Below are 14237 nucleotides of genomic sequence, written 5' to 3'. Positions count from 1 at the left end.
TTTTGCTTATTCTAACCTTCAGAACAGGTATAGACTAAAAAGAGGTGCCAGAAGCAGTAACTGAAGAGCTGTCACCACACTGCAGCTAAGGATGTACACCCACGAGTTTCCCTTAGCAACATCTCCTTTTCTGCTGAAAATCACTATAGTTTACAATTCCTCTATACAAGTGTCAGCCTACCTGGAAATGACAACTTAAATGTGCAGAATAGACAAAAGGGATCAGTAAATATCTCAGTCCTGTATTTGGAGAGCTGCACTATACGTTCAAGACCAATTAAATACTTTAAAACCTTAACAAGTACCTACAAGAGTTATGTCTGCTAAAGCCATCAAGTCTGCAAAACTTGCATAGGAGAATCATAGAAGAATTTTGCAAGGGGAGGCTCTTGACACACTGATGTAATTTTTAATGTTTTGGAAAACATAGGAAATTCCCTCAATCGCTGAATCAAGTTCGAATGTCTTTCTGAAAGATGTGCATTAGTCAAATATAAACCATTGAGTAAATACATAGAAAATGTAATGCCCTGGAAGAAATAAACAAGTGATATATACCACATCAGACTAAACAAGCTAGCTGTTCTTTCTTGGCCTTGCACTATCTTTGAAAACATTGGAAAGCAATCATAAAGAAAAGTTTGAAAAATTAAATAAAATGGAAGAAATGGTTCTTTCTCCCTACCACTCATGTCTGAACCAGTGCAGAGCTGCCTAGAGCTTAACATATCATCTTCCTTTAATCCCTTCATTCCGACAGTGAAAAATGCTATACAAAAGCCCACTATATCTGGTCATCAGGAAATTGCCTCTCTGTACGAGGATTCCTCAGTTGCACAAAGCTAAGGAAATTAGGCTGCCCCTCTCAGACAGCACTCGATGAGCCAGAGGGGGGTGCCTGAGGAACCACTGCACCCCCCTGCTCCTGGCAGTGAGCTGGATCCCTGATGTTGGAACAAGCTTGGCACGCACCGAAAAAGCCAATGCTCAAATGATACTGAATACAGTATGTTTCATCCCAACCTGATCCAAAATTCAGGTCAGCTCTCCTGACAACTGCGTCGTTAAGAAATCAGCTAGATGGTGGAGATAATCAAGAAGCCTGTGCTAGCTAGATACTTCACCTCCTGTGTGAGGACAGAAAACAAAGCGAAGTATAAAACTAGCTGACATTAGGAAAATTGAGAAGCTGTAATTCATACGGAATTGGCCCAGAAATAATCAGATTCCTAACTCCTTTATTTGTTCCTGGACCAGATCCATTCCAACTAGATAAATTCCTCCTCAGTACAATACACAGCTCTGCACATTGATGTAATGAAGTGATGGGTCATGCTGGTGCTATCGTATCCGGGATTTATGAGGAGACATCATCGCCTGAAATAGGGAATTGGAGGGGGCAGAGATATTTCGGTTTGGCTCTGCAAACAAGTCTGTAAGGCATGTTTAAATGGGTGGGATGAAATCAATCAAATTAAGGTGCTGTGCACAGGTCTGCACCTCCATTGACCTCAGAGGGATTCCAGTGTACATTGGTACAGGATCTGACCGGTTAGGAATTAATGCATAAACCGAGTACATCTATTAGCAAAAGCAGGCACACCTCCTACAGGTAATTCAGCATATTTCCTCTCCTTTCTTGAAAATAAAATGCTCAGTGCAGACAGAAAAGCTGCCTTCCCTGTTGATCACCTCTTGTCTCTGTTTGGCATGTTACTTGCATTCTTCATTCAGCAGCAGCTGTGCATAGTTGGTCAAACACTCCAAGTTGTTTGTCAAAGTTTTCCTAAGGCTTTTCATCTCCCTGCTTTCCTGTGAGGTGCCCAAACATAAGTCATCTCTGTTGGCTTTTGGAGCAGATTAATTCAGAGCACAGCTTCAGAACTGGCAGGTAATCAGTTAGCTGGAGTTTGAAGTGCAGCATTTTTCCCTAACAAGGGCAACAAAAAGGTGGGAAAGGTATTTCTGAATTAGCACATTTTTATTCAGATAATATATTTCCTAGAGGCACACCTCTAATGCCAACTCATGGGCAATTCTTTCACTAAATGTCATCTGAAAAGGTACTGGAGGTGGAGGAAAGCTAATCAAAACAGAGAGCATGACTTATCACTTGTCAAACGCACAGGGGGATATCAAATTGTAGCCTCAAGCTTTTGGGCCCTGAAACACACTGCACCACCCTGGATCCATGGTGACAGAAGGAGAAAACCTCCTAGTCACATCACTCCCACTTGGCCTCAACCTGTTGGAGATCTTACTGTAAAGGGTCAGCACCAAGGAGGAACCATGGGCCACCGAGAGCCAGGGCCGGGGATGCAGGGGCTCTTTGCAGCACTCCTCAGCTAACTGGCAGCGTAATACAAGAAAAAGGGGTTTGGTGGTCTGACCACACACAGCTTTTACCACACAGTGAAGACAGAAATGGATCATATCTGCAACATCTTGGAGCCCTGGTCCATAGCCAGCTAACTGGTAATAGGAGTCTTCTGTAAAGATGAACTCCACGGAATTTTTTAACATGAATACCTCTCAAATATTTTTTTTTATTTTGAGCTATCTCCTAGGAAACAGTCCATTCATGTCAGCATAAAGGAGTAGGATGCCATGCATAGATAGGAATGCCTGTTAACCTCCACCCTCAAAATGCTCATCCCTACAAGACAGAAGGAGAGAGGGCAGCATGGGACCTGATCTCAGCTGACAGTCAGTGGGAGCCTGGCTCCTATTTGTGATTCAAGAGTTCTCGTACCAAATTTATGCCCAAGTTGTATCATGTAGTATCAGGCCAAGTAGATGCACAGGTAGTTGAGTGAGGTCAGGGATTAATTTGACATATCATGGCTCCAAATCCCAAAATGATTTATGGATGTGAAAAAAGTTTCTTACCTTAATCAACGGGAATATTCATGTGCATGAAATGAGATGGGTAAGATCAAGATCAGTCTCCAGAGAAGCAAAACGGTGTAAGGGCAGTTATTTATCATGACTACTTTGTTTTTCTGGGAGGGGGAAAAAAAAAAGGAAAGATTTGAATTATAGCTATTTGATGGGTAACATTGCAGTAGACAGGTTAGTCTTTGTAATCCACTGGCACCATCAGCAGAGGACTAAATCAAATGTGTTTTTATTCATCTTGTATATCTATTAATACAATCCGCTGCAATGGTTATTCAATATTTATGTTGTCTGTGTGAATTGCTGCATATTTCATTCTCTTTTGAAAACTAGGATAGTTGAAATAGTACAGCATTGCTTTTTATCTGACAGAGCTTTAATCTTTTGCTCATCATGGTTTTGCCTGAACCATTGTTTGAAAAAATAAATAAATGAGGTTTTTGCAAGACAAGGAGTTCCCATATTAGAATTCTATTGGTCATGGTATCATGATACACCTGACGCTCCTTATAAATAATAAGTGTGTGAAGATCTGTTTTTTCACTGCCTGTATTATTTTGAAGAAATAGCATCCACCACACTGAACAACATTTAAAGTGCTCATACTATAGCCAAAGTAGTCAAATTCCACCCCTGAGGAAGTAAGACAATCACTTGCAGAGGTCAGGAAAGACTTTCTACTCTACTTACAGGAATAAACATCGTTTGTGGCCCTTCTTTCTTCTCAACTAGTCATATCCATCATGGCACTCTCAATTTGGTACAAAATATCCCAGAGAAAAATAGATCAGATTTCTCTAAATCGTTAGAATATGCCTGCTGCTGCACTCCAGCCTTTTGTCGTTTGACTCACACTGAGATTCGCAACCCAGCATCTTGTTCCACTTGGCAATGAAGAACCAGCTGAAAGTTAGACTGGAGGAGAAAATCTGCAAACATAGACCTTGAGAGAAAATCACCTGCCACCTTCTAGGTGCCCACCACCTCCAGGGGGTGGGTGAAAGAAGGTTTGCAACTACTGTGACTGAAAAACCTTGCTCCTGAAGGAACCTTGTCATATATTTGTTAAGTCTGGTTCCAGGTCCAGGAAGACAAAAGAGATGTCAAGAAGACATCGGCATGATCCACAATGCAGGTTTCAGAATCAGCTGGCATTTTGCATTGCTCTTATTTCATATGGGAGGATTCAAATGAAGAACTTAGAACGACCTTAAAAACTGAAACCAGAAACAGGAGACAGCTCTTAATGCTGCTGTGCCATAATCCATGCTACCCCAAACCATCCTCTGAGGCAAGAAACTGAAAAACCCCATCAAGGAAACAGCTCCATAAAACAGAAAAATAAAGTATAAACAGAAAAATAAAACCAGACACCAATGTGTACCCAAAGGAACTATTAAAAGCAAAATGTTTGTCAGTATAGGATGCTCCACTGCACACATCTGGTTCTCTCAGCAATACAGAACGTTTCTTTAATTGCTACACCTGAGACCAAAAGCAAGAAGTAAATCTAGGGACTGATCTCAATGTATTTTGAGACAGGTGGAGATGAATAGCAGCATGAGGATTTCATTGTCAATAATCAAGCAGTTATACATTACTGCGTTAAACAGATACGTTCAGGATACAGCTACGCGTCTATAATTTGATGTCTGTTTTTTAATTCCTTCTGGTGCCAGACGTTGTAGAGATAATTGTGATAAGCCTCCCATTTGGTATATATCATCCAATACTTTTTGCACGATCCAAGATGTCAGTACGGCAATATCCAGTGGAAAAGGCAATGGACTAGAAGTCAGAGCAGCTGGGCTGACTCCAGACCGCCGCTTCTTCTCACGGGGTCGTTGCATGTTGCTGAACTTTTCTGTTCCTGTTCTATTTACTCTGACTGTAAGTACTGGTTACATGTTTAGACAGGACCTCGCATAATGGATCCTCATTCTCTCCTAGGCCCTTAGAAACGTGCAAGTTAGTATTGTCCACTCAAATTCATGACTTAGACCTTTCCCTACAAACACAGTGAAACCAATGCATCTATTGAGAGAAAAGGATTCAACGTTAGGCACAACGCAACAAAGGAGATAACTACCACTACTCTGAGAAGCTGTTTGATATTTCTAAGCTTGAAAATGAACTACTGGTCCTCTTGCTCAGCATCTCTACTGCCTTCACCTCTCAATAGGATGGTGAGAGGTTCCTTGACATTTTTTTAAGTGGTGTGAGTCCATACAAAGAGTACTTTAAATATTGATATTAAAATATTCACATCCTTATTATAAGTGATATGTTTTGCTCTGAACCCAAGCTGAATATTCTGAAATGGATTTTAATAATTTCTTTCAGAGTAACACCAAGGTTCACCTTTTCATGACTCAATTTGCTATAGAGCTTGTCCTTTTGTGAACAATGGCATGTCATCTCCCACTGCCAGCTGTTATTATTACCTATACATTTTTCAGCTGTATTTCATGTAGACCTGGTGACCTGGTACTCCATTTACCCAAAATTTTGAGTTCTCATCCCTGTCATTACCCAAATCAAGAATGACATCTCTTGAACTACGATGACTGTGTTAGAATATTCTCATCCTTCGCAAAATGAAAATTTAGTCATTCATTGCCTAACAGCACATTTAAGATCTGGAAAAGATATTAGGTTCCCAAGTCTCATTCTTCAGGTTGGTACTCAGATACGTGCTCAAAGATAATCACGTTCTTAGGACTTACCAATACTAAGCACATCATACAGAGGTGTCCTTAAAAAAGTCACCAGGTTTGAGCAAATCTGAAGCAGTTCAAATAGTGTCTTTTCTACCCAATTTGCCCTGCTTTGACACAATTCATTAAAAAGAAGAAATACTTGAACTAAAAAGCAGACTGGACAAATTTTTTTTTTTTTTTTTTTTTTTTTTAAACTACAGAAAATTTCCCAGGTATGATGGCTCATTGCTCTGATTAATAGCAGCGCAGCCAGAGGAGAGGACTGTGTGAAGCGTTCAACAATCAGAGCCATCAGTCCTGCCTGTCGTGATCAGACTGCAATTTTTGGCAAGTGTGGGCATCAGTTTCCTGATTTCATCTTTTATAGAGCACAAGCAGAAGCATCAACAGCAACTCCTTTCCTGAAGACTAGTGGCTCATTTTATCTGCATCTGCTGGATGTCTATCCCTTTGGAGCAATGCTCTGCAGACCTTACTGGGTTTGTATAGGCAATGTCAAAAAATGTTACCTTAAAATTGTCAAATCAGGACCAAGCCCGAGATTTGCTGATCACTCCTTTTGATGTTCAGGGGAGCTGAACACATTTTGAATGTCTGATTGGGTTTGCAAGGAATGTAATGTTTTTTCAACAAAGCTTGAATTTTACCTCTGAAAAAAAAAAAACATTGAGCATCTTGAAATGTGGTCCTGTGCCGATTCAGAAGACAAAAAAAAATCAAGTCAGTATCAGAATTGGAAAAAAAACAAAAAAACCCCACAATCCACAAAACCCCAAACCCCAGCTATGCTGGTCCCAAAATACTTTCTTGTGATGCAGTTGTTACATAGCAGTATATTTTCATGCTATATTATAGATACATAAAATATTAGGCATACATATACTATGCAATTAAAGTAAAAATTAATAAGGAATGCATATACATTGATGCTACCAAACAATATCTAAACAAAACATTTCCTCTTGTCCCCATCTTTCAGAAACTTCTGAATCAGTGGACTTCCAGACTACATTTCTCTTTCTCTCTAAAGAAAGATTCCCCTGTACAAAGTTTTGTGACTAGTTCAATGACATGGTAATTATTTCTTTCCTGTTTAGAAATATCCTGAATAGCATGAAGTTGCATTTCAGGCTGCAAATACCTCTTCATTGTGCAACCGCCTTTTCCACAGAATTACGCTAAACTTATTTAAGGCTTTTATTTCAATTTCATTTAAAATAGATTTCCTGAAGCTGAAAAACCTTTGAGTTTTCTTTTGGCCTTCCCCGCGTTACTACTTCCCATGTCATGATGCCATAATGATTCACTATTTGATGTTCTCCAACTTCAGACTTATTTATTGTAATTGCCTAATTTCTTATGAGAAAGGCAGATAAGGAAATATTTCAAGAGGCTTGTAAATAACTGACAAGGACCACAAGACTGCAGTTATTTTTAATTTATATCGAAACTGTTTTGCTGTGCTAGCTGAAATAATGCATTTGTATAGTTTTTCAGTGCAGTTTGTATCATTCATCACTCAGTAACCAGCATGAACTGCGCATCCTGTTTTAAAACCTCAAGGTATTTTTCTGGTTGCCGCTACTGCAATATATTGTATTCTTCTGGAGAACCTGTAATGGAGTAATAAATTGCATGACTTTGAGTAAAAGACTCTCACCTTTTGATTTAACTCTAGCCAGTCTCACCAACAAGAAGAAAATGGTTCCAGTCCTGCACAGTTGCATGGCTGCTTGGCTTCCCTGTGCAAGATGAGCCAGAGTTCAGCCTCCTCCGGATTTCAGCCACTTAAGAGATGTTTTTCTAGTTATTTTTTATTGCACTCCTGCAAAATAGTTGAGGAAAAAAAACCCCGCCCTGAAAGCATGAACTTGCAATATTTTTCCATCCTGACATCTAGCTCTAAGGGGGAATATGGGTTAGCTAATATACACAGCTCCCAGCGCCATGCTGCTAACATGATGAATGTTACAGGTGGTGGTGCTTATGATAATAAGGAAGTTAATGAGAAAAGCCAGGCTGGTTCATGTTTTGTGAGAAACAGAACTCTCCATTTGTCAACTGGGAAAAGACGAACAAAGGAAAGAAAGGGATACAGTCCAAAAACAGGTATTCAAAAAAGGAGAACGAAACTATCATAGCTAGAAATATCAATGAATAGTGTCATACATTGGCCTTGGTTAATGATGTCTTGTTTACATGGTTCGTATTAATATTGTTAGTTACTTCCTGAACAAAGACTGAAGTAAGGATTTACAAGGATATTTAAAAATAGGGTGAGGAGGTTGAGAGAGGAAAGATCAGAAGCACAGAATAAGTTCTGCTGAGTTAAGACTTAGGATTTTAGATTCAGTCCAGTCTGTCTTTACTTCTGCATCTGCAGAGCTCTGCTTTGCAAACAGTGACAACCACGCAAAAACGAGGGATGTACAGGTAAGACCATTCTCTCCAATTACCTACATGCACATCTTTGCACAGGTGAAATGAAGTGGTGTGCACCTTTTCCAGCAGAACCCAATGGGAAATATGGCTCCGGGAGAGTCCCCTTTCTCTCCCCTTCCCCACAGAAAGAGGTATAATGTACACATCCTTTAACTGGAGCTATGGTTAAAATCCACCCTAACACCACAAAGACAGGTTCTGTTCTGATACATGTGGTGGTGTGCTATTTATTCTCTCTCTGACTAAAACTAATTTTTGTTAAGCACTTGACATTCCTCTCTGAGAGAACCACTGGTTTAGCAAAAGTTCAGTGAGAGATAAAGAACCACCTCCCAGAAGCTATTCTAACCAGAAAAAAAGAGGATGGGTGAGCAGGTTGAAACATATGGATTAATTGGTGCTAAAGTGAATTAGTATGTATAGAGAGAAGAGTAGAATAAAAGGAGGTGATTGTAAGCATGGTTAGACCTTGAATTGCTCTAAGAAAGGATCTTACATGCATTCCTTTGTTTTCTACTTAATCATTAATTACTGCTGGTGTTTTGCAAATACAGGCATGCTTACACCATGTAATGCAGAGGTGTGCTGGAGATCCCCAAGCCAGACATATGAGGAAACTAGCACATCTACACAGTGCGATGCTGTGCCACAGAGACAAACCAATTCAGGTCCCAGAAACAGTGTCACCTCATAGGAACATCTCACTTGGGTACAGCACCGGACCCAGACCCACAGCATCCAGCCAGGACTTAGATCAGCTATCTTCACATGGAGCAACAAGGTATGGGATCGAGACATAGTAATGGCTGAATGGAAGAGTGCAAGCACAACACATTTCTTCAAAATATAGAAAAGAAACATCTACTACATTAGGCCTCCTTGATGTTTCCAGAGCTGATTTACAAAGGAAGACTCTTGGAAATCAGATCTGTGGTATCTGCGATGGACTATTTTGTGCTGGTTCACAGTCTGGGAGCATCTCAAATCCTACTCATGAGAGGAGAAACCCGATGGAGGAAGTGCCACTGGTCCATAGACGGACCTTAGATTCACATTTTTCTTACACAAAATGTACAGTAGAAGAAATGTCAGAGCGCGTGGTCACAAATGGACAGTGAGACAGGCTTACAGTATATAACACTATAGATGTCAGCAAAAGTCCAGATCAAACTAACTGCAATCATGCTGCCTCCCAGCCCGAGAGCCTCACTGCTCACCAGGACCGCATGAGTAACAGTCACTAGATGCAGGTGTGGACCACACAGGCTCAGCAGAGCCAGGACCTGTTTTTTTGTTCAGTAACAATTTCCACTGCTCTCCTTGGGAAATGGTAGAAGGAGGCTCAGATAGCATCAGGAGTTTCTGCCACGCTGCCCAGTATTTTGGTCCATGTGTATCTCATGAATAGCCTCGGCTTTAGTGCCTGGTGCTGAGTGACGATACCAGGATGTGGTCCCAAAAGGAGGGTCCCTGGGGCTGCTCGTACTGCACTGCAGCCTTCAGGGATCTCTAAAGGACACGAAGTCCCTGAGAAAAAGGAACAAAGCTCGTAACTTTTTCCACTTAAAAATAAGTCAGTTAAATGAGAGGAAGCGGGGCAGGTGGCTCGTTTCCTGAGCGCCGCGCGGCTGATTGCACGGCGAGTCCGAGCGCTGATTCACCGGCCGGGTTGAGGCCATTGTCCCAGTCCACCCGCACACAGAAAGGAGATCCTGGTCCCAGTCACCCTGATGGCCACTGCCGCGGCACACCACTGCACCCTGGCACAGAGCAGGGCACCCAAAAATTCGACAGGATTTACAGATGCAAGTACAAAGCGAAGCAGCTTTTCCCCACCTTGCTTTCCTCTCCTGAAGTTTGACCACCTGCGTGCTACGCTAGCAGAGCACTGTGCTGCTGCTTTGAGTGGACCCCAAACACTCACAGGAAACTCTATAATAACCGTAACCTGCACTTAGTACGCATATGAGAAATCATTGATATTTTCCTCTTCCTTGGTTAAAAGAGCAAGTATCAAACCGGGGAGACAAATCACTTCCCATCCCGGCTACTCTATTTAGGGATGTGCTCATCTAGAAAGCTATGCCAGGGGACACTGTGAGCAGGAAAGCACTGATTTACAAGTAAGCCCCTCCTCCCAATTTAAGAGACATTTTATGACCTCCTGGGTGCTTCTTTAAAAGAGCCTTCCCCTTCCATCAGTCTTGCTCCTTGTTCTCTCTGGCAGTGGCTGATAAATTAAGACGACAACATGGGCTGATGAGACTGAATCTCCTCCCAGCCTGGCTTGCCTCTCTGCTTGATACTGCGATGAAGCTACTGCCCCACTTCTGGCATCCCAGTACGAGGCCAAGGAACAGTCTACAATGTCATAAATCCAGGCTTTCCCAGCAAGATCAAGAAGGAGGAGGGCTGTGGGAGGCCTCTGTCAAGGCAGGGGAAGCTGTAACAAACGTGTGAAAATTAACTGGATTCATGTTTACATTTGATATGTCTGCACACATAGGCACAGGCAGCCATGCGCTCATTTGGGTCCCACCAGATGCGAGCTGCTTGCAGCTGGGAAGTCCCCTTTTATTTGCGTCACTGAGTCTGAGATAAGCTGCCTCAGCGTATAAAACACGGCTGCACAGCTCCCAGCCCGGACCGCCTCACATCCAGATGGAGATGATAAAGCAAATGTTTGCACCTGTTCGTGCAAACATATATTCAGAGATTTTGCTGACCACGTCAAAAATAAAGCCTCTGACACACAGATTCAACAAAAAATAGGATGGGGAAAGCTCTGCCCCCACATGCTTGTAGAGCTCGGTAGGAATGACATATGTTCATCCTGTCGGTTCAGGATGTCACACATCGCCTTCTAGTAGCTGGTCCAAACATGGGATGAGCACGTCTTGCTCCTGCCTAATAGCATTACTTCCTCTGCCTGCTGGGAGAGGCTTATCCCTTCTGTGCTGAGCACCGTGCACCAAAGCACCAGGGAAAGGCTCGTCACAGATGCACCATTACTCCTTCTTCAGAGGGGAGGCATCAGCAGCAGTTTAACTCCTTTGTTACCACTGCCAGAAAACACAGTTTCAGAATGAGTCCTCCACTGAAAAAGTTACATTTGTCAAATCGGTAATTAGCTCATAAACTGAGGCCAAGGATTGAAATTCCTCTCAGCTTTCTGGTGCTCAATCTGACTATGTCAATTTAAGACACCAGCAGAATAGGACTCCTTTCCACAGCTTCTGGCTGAGGATTGAGCCTAGATTAATTTAAGCAACTACTTTAAACTTGGAGCTTATGAGTGAAAACTGAGCATAAAGTAGTGTGGTTTTTTCTATTAATATTTTTCATAGTATTTCCCAGGAAAACGTCTAAACTGATGACAGCACGATCTACTTTTTTAGTTATGGCCTTACATTTACTGTTTTCTGTAAATGAAAAAGGGGAGGGAAAGGTTCAGATTTGTTTAATATTCTTCAAAATTAAATACATCACTGTGCAGCCATGTGCAAAAACAGACCCAAGCTTTCATCAGCTTCTCCCTCTTCTGGCGGGTTAATAATCTCTCATATAGGAGTTTTTGTCTTTTTTAGCACCATCTTATTAGGGAAAAAAATGCTAAACTTCTGCACTAGGTGTTAATTCTTTGATAGTTTGGGCACCGTGCAGGGCTTGTTGTCCATTTTTAAATAGTGGGTATTCACCCTACATTCAGGAAAAAAAAAATCCTTATGTGGAAATCACCTTCTGTGCAATTACCTGATAAGACGTCAAATGAAGCAAGGCTTCATTACTTCTTTGGAGAAGATTTTCATGTGAAAATAGCTCTCCTCGCAGGGGGTTGCCAACTTTGTTATTAATAGCTATTCCCTCACATTCTTTTCTTTTGACTATTGCACAATTACTACTCCAGTGGAGCAGGTCTTGCCCAAGGGAGAAGAGCTGGTAGATTCGAGGGGGTGGCCGGGGTAGCGGTGGCGTGGAGTCAGGTCATCTGTTACCCACCAGGTCTACCCAAGAACAATAACAGCAGAACTCGCAGAATGCAATCAAGTGCATTCTTCTCCAGGGTGATTAAAGAAATATTCAATTTGATGCAACTGAGGTACAAAAGCTCTCTGTATCCTTCTTCTGCCAAGCATGGAAGAATGCCTTCCTTTAAATGATTTACAAAAACTCCTGTATGCCAAAGACGTATCATTTACATGGAGTCCAGGCAGCTTCATGCAATGACTGCTTACACATAATTGTACCAAAAGTAATGGGGGATGGAATCTAAATGGAGTAAAGTCAGCTTATCAGTGATCAAGGTTTATTTTACCTCTCCCAAAGGAAACCTATGGAGGTTTGCTAGGAATCCTTTTTTCTCTACTAATGGGGCAAATCTGAAATGAATAATAATAATAAAAAAATTTTTCTTAATTCTGATTTTGTAACTGCACCCCATTTAAAATCTGCAAATAATACAAAATTGATATAAAGCCAGTTCTAATTAAACAAGACAAGGTGGAAGCGGCAATGGGTGAAAAACTCAAACAAACTGTGAGTTTGTTTTCCTTTCCTTGTTTCTCTCAGGCTTCTGCTCCCAAAAATCTCTAGCAATAGTACAAATTACATCTCTGTTACTTCAAAGCATTGTTAAACGTCCAACAGGAGAAAATAACATTGTACATCACTTAACAGCAGTTGTGCCCTAACATATTCAAAATCAATTATCTTTCACATCATGCAGTCTCAACTTTTAGCAGTTATTTGTGGTGCTAATTTGAGTTGTCCTGGATAATTAGAGGATCTGTATCTCCATCATTCTAAAAAAATTACTTTCGCTAGGATTTGCACAGAGGTACTAACGGCATTACAATCACAATGATTTTAATGAAGGCCAGATTGTGTCTAGCTCTAATACTCCAAATCTTTAATTAATTTATCCCACAATATCCACAGAAGATAATTAAGTGCCTTTATCCCCATTTTCTATCAGTGGGGAACTGAAGCTCAGCAGTAACACGATTTAGATGCTCAGAGACATAAGCATCCTGCTTACCTCCACTTCTAACACACACATTGGGAAAAATCCAACACAACCACATGAATGGTGACAGAGAAAAGAGCTCAGATTCTTCCCGGAGAGGGCCTGAGCTTCTGACACCAATATACCCGTGAGGCGGTCTCTGTCTTAATGGACTGCAATGGTTCTAGGGCCAGCCTGGCTTTAGCAGGGAGGATTCATAGATATAAGCCTTAAGTAAGCTATAAAACATGGTGATGGGGAAAAATAAAAAGACTACTGGAGATTCGCCCACAGCAGGGGAAGGAACTTGCCTGAGGAGGGTTATTGTTTCAGAATTGTTTGATGAAATAATAAACAAAATACTGCACTCCTAATGATTTCTGTAGACCCACGATGCCTTGCAATGCAGAGGAGTATGCGTACTCCCTACCCAGAAAGGACTTCCTGCATAGTTTCAACCTGAAGAAACACGCACTCATTTGTCAATGACAAAAAGCTAGAAGGCAATTTCTTAGCCTTAGTACTTTCTCTTGAGCAGAAATAGTGCCATCAACGTTTAAGGTGTGTAAGGAGATTCAAATGGTTTTAACACTCAGGCTTCTTTTCTGAATTGAATTAAAACTGCTCTGAACCAATATTGCAAAGGACAAAGGTCAAGGCTTTATTTATATAATACAAGGATGTAATGCAATAACCGGCTGTTTGAGACACGTAAGTAAAAGATCAGGGACAAAGCTGCAGACAGGATGTCAGCAGTGCACAGGGAATTAGCCATGCAACTCCCTCTCATTAATTACAGATACGCACATCCGAATCACCATACATCATTATGAAAATGTACCAAGCGATAACTATGACTCATACTTTACCATTAACAATGCAGCAAAAGGTGAAAGAGGATGGTGCTCTTCCAGCACCATTAGGTAACCATGGTCGTGTGTTCTTCCTATGTCTAATCTGAAATGTAACAGCAGCCATGGAACAACATGGTAGGAAGCATTTTCATAACCTCCTGAAAGTGCCGTTTTTTATAAAGTTATGATATCAGGAATAAGTATTCCCATACCAGTTGTCAGGCACCAATAGGATATTTTTCTACAAAACCCTAAAAAAAGCAAATATCGTTACGCCTTGCAAGATCTTCAAAAGCACATTCTGTATCATCATATCTG

General features: G+C 41.3%; 1 long non-coding RNA gene across 1 annotated transcript in view; it reads right to left on the bottom strand.

The window, feature by feature from the left end:
* Positions 1-1062: 1062 nt before the first annotated feature.
* LOC127021566 (uncharacterized) overlaps positions 1063-14237 on the bottom strand; it is a 56666-nt gene continuing 43491 nt past the window's right edge. Inside the window, exons 2-5 of the long non-coding RNA XR_007767238.1 lie at positions 7279-7443; positions 6128-6267; positions 2890-3002; positions 1063-1930 (exon numbers count right to left, since the gene is read on the bottom strand). This is a non-coding gene — a long non-coding RNA (uncharacterized LOC127021566). The remainder of the gene's footprint in view (positions 1931-2889; positions 3003-6127; positions 6268-7278; positions 7444-14237) is intronic.

The sequence above is a fragment of the Gymnogyps californianus genome, chromosome 13 (assembly GCF_018139145.2).
Source record: "Gymnogyps californianus isolate 813 chromosome 13, ASM1813914v2, whole genome shotgun sequence".
NCBI classification, from domain to species: Eukaryota; Metazoa; Chordata; class Aves; order Accipitriformes; family Cathartidae; genus Gymnogyps; species Gymnogyps californianus.
The sequence above is the reverse complement of the archived record's forward strand: the minus strand, read 5'-3'. Positions and strand labels throughout refer to the sequence as shown.